General features: G+C 46.2%; 1 non-coding gene and 1 pseudogene across 1 annotated transcript; one reads left to right on the forward strand and one right to left on the reverse strand.

Annotated features, from left to right (window-relative positions):
• Nucleotides 1–543: 543 nt before the first annotated feature.
• Nucleotides 544–650, forward strand: LOC111763605 (U6 spliceosomal RNA). The gene has a single exon (XR_002796442.1). It is a non-coding gene; the product is annotated as a U6 spliceosomal RNA (small nuclear RNA).
• Nucleotides 651–2,896: 2,246 nt separating this feature from the next.
• Nucleotides 2,897–4,552, reverse strand: LOC101412525 (keratin, type II cytoskeletal 8 pseudogene; annotated as a pseudogene).
• Between the last annotated feature and the right edge of the window lie 974 nt (nt 4,553–5,526).

The following is a 5,526-nucleotide window of genomic DNA, read 5'->3' on the forward strand; positions in this document are numbered from 1 at the left end:
GTGCTTAGCTTATACTTTGGTTTTTGAGATTCCTGTGAAGAAAGTTTTATGCTTCTTTCAAACCTGGAATTTTTCTCCAAAGCTCCTGTCATGGATGTGGGAAGTTGTTCTATATTTGCCTTAGAGATTTTGAAAGATGATTTGATTGGAACTACTTGATGTTGGATTTGCCTTGTTGAGTCTTCTAAGGTCAGAGTTTTGTTTGTAGTGTCAACCAGCAGGTGAATTTCTTGTAAACTTTTAGATGTCTCTCCTTTCCATGATTTTCTAGACGCATCTACTTTAAGTCCAAGTGAAGAGTTGTAGCTTTCCAGTTCTCTATTCATAGATTTCACATGTATAATTTCTGATACTTCATTCTTGAGTTTAGCTTCTGTTATAGTTGAGTTAAGGTCTCCAAATTATTTTTCAATGTGGTGAAAGTTATCAACAATTGTGTTCCCTCTAGAAGAGCAGAAATGTCAGTGGCCAGTTTTTTGTCTCTCCTCCCATCATAATAAGATTTAATAATAAAAATTCCCGTGCTCGCTTCGGCAGCACATAGTGCTCGCTTCGGCAGCACATATACTAAAATTGGAACGATACAGAGAAGATTAGCATGGCCCCTGCGCAAGGATGACACGCAAATTCGTGAAGCGTTCCATATTTTTTTGACATAAAGGTGCAATGGACACAACCAATCCAGTGTCCACATAGAAGAGGTGGCATTGGATTGGGAAAAGTGGACATAATGGACAAAGGGTATGGGGAAAGGCAGGAAGAGATGAGAGGTGGAGGCGTCTTCGGGACATGGAGCTGCCCTGGATGGTGCTTCAGAGGTAATCACCGGACATTGTAAATCCTCACAGGGCCTACATGATGGAATAGAGGAGAGTATGGGCCATGATGTGAACCAATGTATATGAGGTGCAGAGGTGCCCAAAGATGTACTTACCAAATCCAATGGATGTGTCATGATGATGGGAACGAGTGTTGTTGGGGGGGGGGGGAGAGGGGGGGGTGGGTGGGTGGGGTTGAATGGGACCTCACATATATATTTTTAATGTAATATTATTACAAAGTCAATAAAAAATAAAAAAATTAAAAAAAAAAATTCCCACTATAACTATCCAAGCCACCAATTTCCACAGCATTCCCTGGACATCTAGGCTTTGTATAAAGTCCTCTGGCAGAGCTGCCAACACCAGGCACAAGATCACAAGATCAGGATTACACAGAGCATCATGACTATCAGCAGACCATACAAGGTTCCCAAGGCCTCTGCTGAGTCACCTCAGGTTGCCAGGAGCCTGTTCCCACAACAAAAGATAGAACCCCATCATGAGCATCCTGCCTGGAACCTCCAACTGCCTGGCAACCAAGGCAGACCTCAGTGGAGGTGGGGGAGGAGTATAGAAAAACAATGCCTCTATCTTCCCTACACCTTGATCCACAAATCAGTGGTCACATCTCATGACCAAGGGGATATGAACAAAGCTCTGTAGGCTGGCAGGAATAGCCACCCTAGATTTTTCCTGACTGCCTTAGGAAAGAAAGAGATAAGTGTCTTTCCATACCTGTAACCATCTGGATTATTTGTTAGGAAGTTTCATGGTAGAGGACTTGCAGACCCCCAATGCTGGCCACATAAACTTTTCATTTTGTGGCCTAGGACACCTAAGCCAGCCCATGGTGATCAGATGAGACTCCAACTGTCAGTACCCTCCTTGATTTGTGTCTGCCTGGCCTTGAATGCGAGTTATGAGTATGAGAGGGGTTATGACAGGCCCTGCACAGAGATTCAACTTCCTTTACTAATTTTATCTTTAAAAACTGACAAATATTGGAATATTAAAGTCTTTAGATTTCAAGCATGTACATTCTGTCTGTGTGATCTTTGAATTCACTCTCATCTTTCTCTTGACTGTTCACACAAAGGCTCCATTGATCACAAGGATTGCTAGCTGGCATCTGACTCTTTAGCAACATACTATCCTTTTTAATTTTCATTTTGAAATAATTTCAAATCTACAGGACAGTTTCAGAAATAATACAACCCCCATACAGAGAAATCTAACATAATCCCACCCTCAAGGTATCCAGATACCCAGAGCCAAAAATTTTAACGTTTTTTTTTTCCATTTTGGCTATATCATTATATTATCTATTTATTTATCTATGTATCTTCTGAACATTTGAAAGCAGGTTGTACATGTAATCCTCAAACACAATGTTTCCTTTATGTCTCTTAGGAAGAATATTCACTTATTTAATCACCTTAAGTGCAGTTACCAGACTCAAGAAATTTTACAGTAAAATAAACCTCACACGCTAAATCTAAATGCTTTCATTGAAAAAGAAAAAATACTTCAAATAAATGACCTAACCTCAAAACTAGAGGAAGTAGGGAAAAAAGAGCAAACTAAACCCAAAGTAAGCAGAAGAAAGGAACTAAACATGAGAACAGAGATAAATGAAACAGAAAACAATAAGAAATAGAATCTACAAAATCAAAAGTTGGTCTTCAACAGGAAGTAGCTACAGAAGAATAACCAAAGCTCCTCAGAGTTCCCTTAGGAATAAGGGTATGAACTCTCTGAGGAAGGAGTTGAGGCAAGTTGGTATAGTGAAAGGGCAAAGGCAGCAGGCCCAGCAGACAACCTGGCTGACAGACAACATGGCAGTGAGAACCTGCCAAGACCTTGACCTTGACCTTATGGTCCAAGAATTGAGGGGGGTCCTGGATATTCCAAACAGGCCATACCATTGGCCCCCACCATTGGTGGGGTAGTCAATAACATCTGGGGCCCCTCCCCTTAGCATTAGCAAGGGAGGAATAATTAATAGCTTAAGAGGTGACCATATATGTCAAAACCCACTCTCTCTGCCTAGAAGATCTTGCATCAAATCTTTTTTTTTTTTTTTTTTTTTTGCGGAACCAAGGCAGCTTTATTTTGGAAGAGAGAAAAGTGGCTTCCAGTTGGGGACAAGAGCATCAAGGGGGTGGGCCAGGCACGGGGCGGGCAGGGCTGGAGCCAGGAGGGGCGGCGGTGGCAGTTCAGTTGCTCAGGACATCGGAGGACTCGGACACGAGCTTCCCGTCACGGGTCTCGATCTTCTTCACCACCAGTGCCTTGTTGCGGATCACCAAGCCGGAGCCCCCAGGAGAGGCTAAGCCCTGGAAGGGGCTGGAGCCTAAGTTGAGGCCCACCACCGGGCTCAGTCCACCTGAGTGGTAGCCGCTTGAGCTGGTCCTTGTGTGAATACTCATGTTCTGCATGCCAACCTCCAGCCTGCCCTCCTCGCCCTCCAGCAGCTTGCGGTAGGTGGCGATCTCGATGTCCAGGGCCAGCTTGACGTTCATCAGCTCCTGGTACTCGCGCAGCTGCCGCGCCATGTCCTGCTTGGCCTGCTGCAGCGCGGCCTCCAGCTGGGCCAGCTTGGCGTTGGCGTCCTTGACCGCCAGCTCCCCAAGCTGCTCGGCCTCAGTGATGGCCGCCTCCAGGGAGGCTCTCTGGCCCTTCAGGCCCTCGATCTCAGCCTGGAGCCGGCTGATGCTCCGGTTCATCTCGGTGATCTCCGTCTTGGTGCGGCGGAGGTCATCGCCGTGCTTCCCGGCCAGCGTCTGCAGCTTCTCGTACTCGATCTGGTACATGCTCTCAGCCTTGGCCTGGCTGCGGTTGGTGATCTCCTCGTACTGGGCCTTGACCTCGGCGATGATGCCGTCCAGGTCCAGGGAGTGGCTGTTGTCCATGGACAGCACCACGGACGTGTCTGAGATCTGGGCCTGCAGCTCAGCCAGCTCCGCTTCATACAGGTGCCTGAGGAAGTTAATCTCCTCAGTCAGGCCTTCCAGGCGCGACTCCAGCTCTACCTTGTTCATGTAAGCTTCATCGACATCCTTCTTGATGAGGACAAATTCATTTTCCATGTCTGTTCGCTTGTTGATCTCCTCCTCATACTTATTCTTGAAATCCTCCACCAGCCCCTGCATGTTGCCAAGCTCTGCCTCCAGCTTCAGTTTCTCCTGGCCCAGCCCTTCCAGCCGCCTACGAAGGTTGCTGATGTAGCTCTCAAACAGGCTGTCCATGTCGCTCCGAGAAGTCTTCTGCTGCTGCTGCAGGAGGCGCCACTTAGTCTCCAGCATCTTGTTCTGCTGCTCTAGGAACCGTACCTTGTCGATGAAGGAAGCAAACTTGTTGTTGAGGCTCTTGATCTGCTCCTTCTCCTGCATGCGCACGGCCTGGAGGTCGTTAGTGTCCATCAGCTTCACGGGGTTAAGCAGGCTCTGGTTCAAGGTGACGGCCGTGATGGTCCCTACACTGCCTGCCCCGCCGTAGCCCAGACCCAGACCCAAGCCGGCGCCCATGCTGCCTCGGAAGCCGCTGCTGCCCACCCGGGAGAGGGTGGAGAAGTTGATACGGGAGCTTGGCCCACTCGTGTACGAGCGGCTGCTGAAGGTCCGGGGGCCCGAGGTGGACACCTTGAAGGACTTCTGGGTCACCCTGGTGGACATGGTGGAGGCTGAGCTGGAGGGCGGGCGGGCCAAGCTGAGAAGCGAACGTGAGCAGAGATTGCTGCTGAGCTCTCTGCATCAAATCTTGATGAGTATTTCCATACTTCTTTTCCATTTCTCAGCAAGCTCTGTTTTTTAATCCCATTTCCCAATAAATTCTTTTTACTAACAAAAAAAGTTAGTTCTTTGAAAATATCAATAAAATCAATAAATATTTAGGTAGATTGACAAAAAACGGAGAGGACACAAATAATGAAAGTCAGAAATGAAAAGGGGAACAACACTTCCAACCCCATTGAAATAAAAAAGGACTATAAGTGGATACTGTAAATAACTGTACACCAATAAATTAGATAAAATAGATGAAATGGAAAATTCTTAGAAACATGCAAACTACCTACATTGACTTAAGAAGAAATAGAAGACCTCAACAAATCAGTAATTGGTAAAGCTACTGAAACAGTAAACCTCCCAACAAAGAGAAGCCCAGGACCAGATGGCTTCACAGAGGTATTCTACCAAAAATTCCAAGAAGATTTAATACCCATTCTGCACAAATTCTTTCAAGAAATTGAAAAGAGAACAGTCCTTAACTCATTCTACAAGGCAAACCTCACCCTCATACTGAAGCCAGATAATGATACCACAAGAAAAGAAAACTAAAGAATATGTCTTATGAATATAGATGCAAAAATCCTCAAAAATATACTAGCAAACTGAGTCCAACGGCATATTAAAAAGAATTATATGTTTGGATATACTCATAGTGGCAACAATTAAAAACCACAGTAGGGGGGGTACTGGGTTCCTGGCCAGTGGTGCTCTGTCGTGGTCCCTAGGGGAGCAGCGACAGTCTCCCAGGTACAGTGGTGGGGACCGGGAGGGAGTGAGGGTTCAACAGTGAGCCCCTGATACTAATGACTATGCTTGTGAGCTGATAAACCCAAAATAATAACAAGGCCTAGAGCAACTTTGTGCCTGGGAATTTCCTTCTGTCAGCCTTCATGTTACTCAAATGTGGCCAGTCTCGA

The sequence above is a fragment of the Dasypus novemcinctus genome, chromosome 29, assembly GCF_030445035.2.
Source record: "Dasypus novemcinctus isolate mDasNov1 chromosome 29, mDasNov1.1.hap2, whole genome shotgun sequence".
Classification (NCBI taxonomy): domain Eukaryota; kingdom Metazoa; phylum Chordata; class Mammalia; order Cingulata; family Dasypodidae; genus Dasypus; species Dasypus novemcinctus.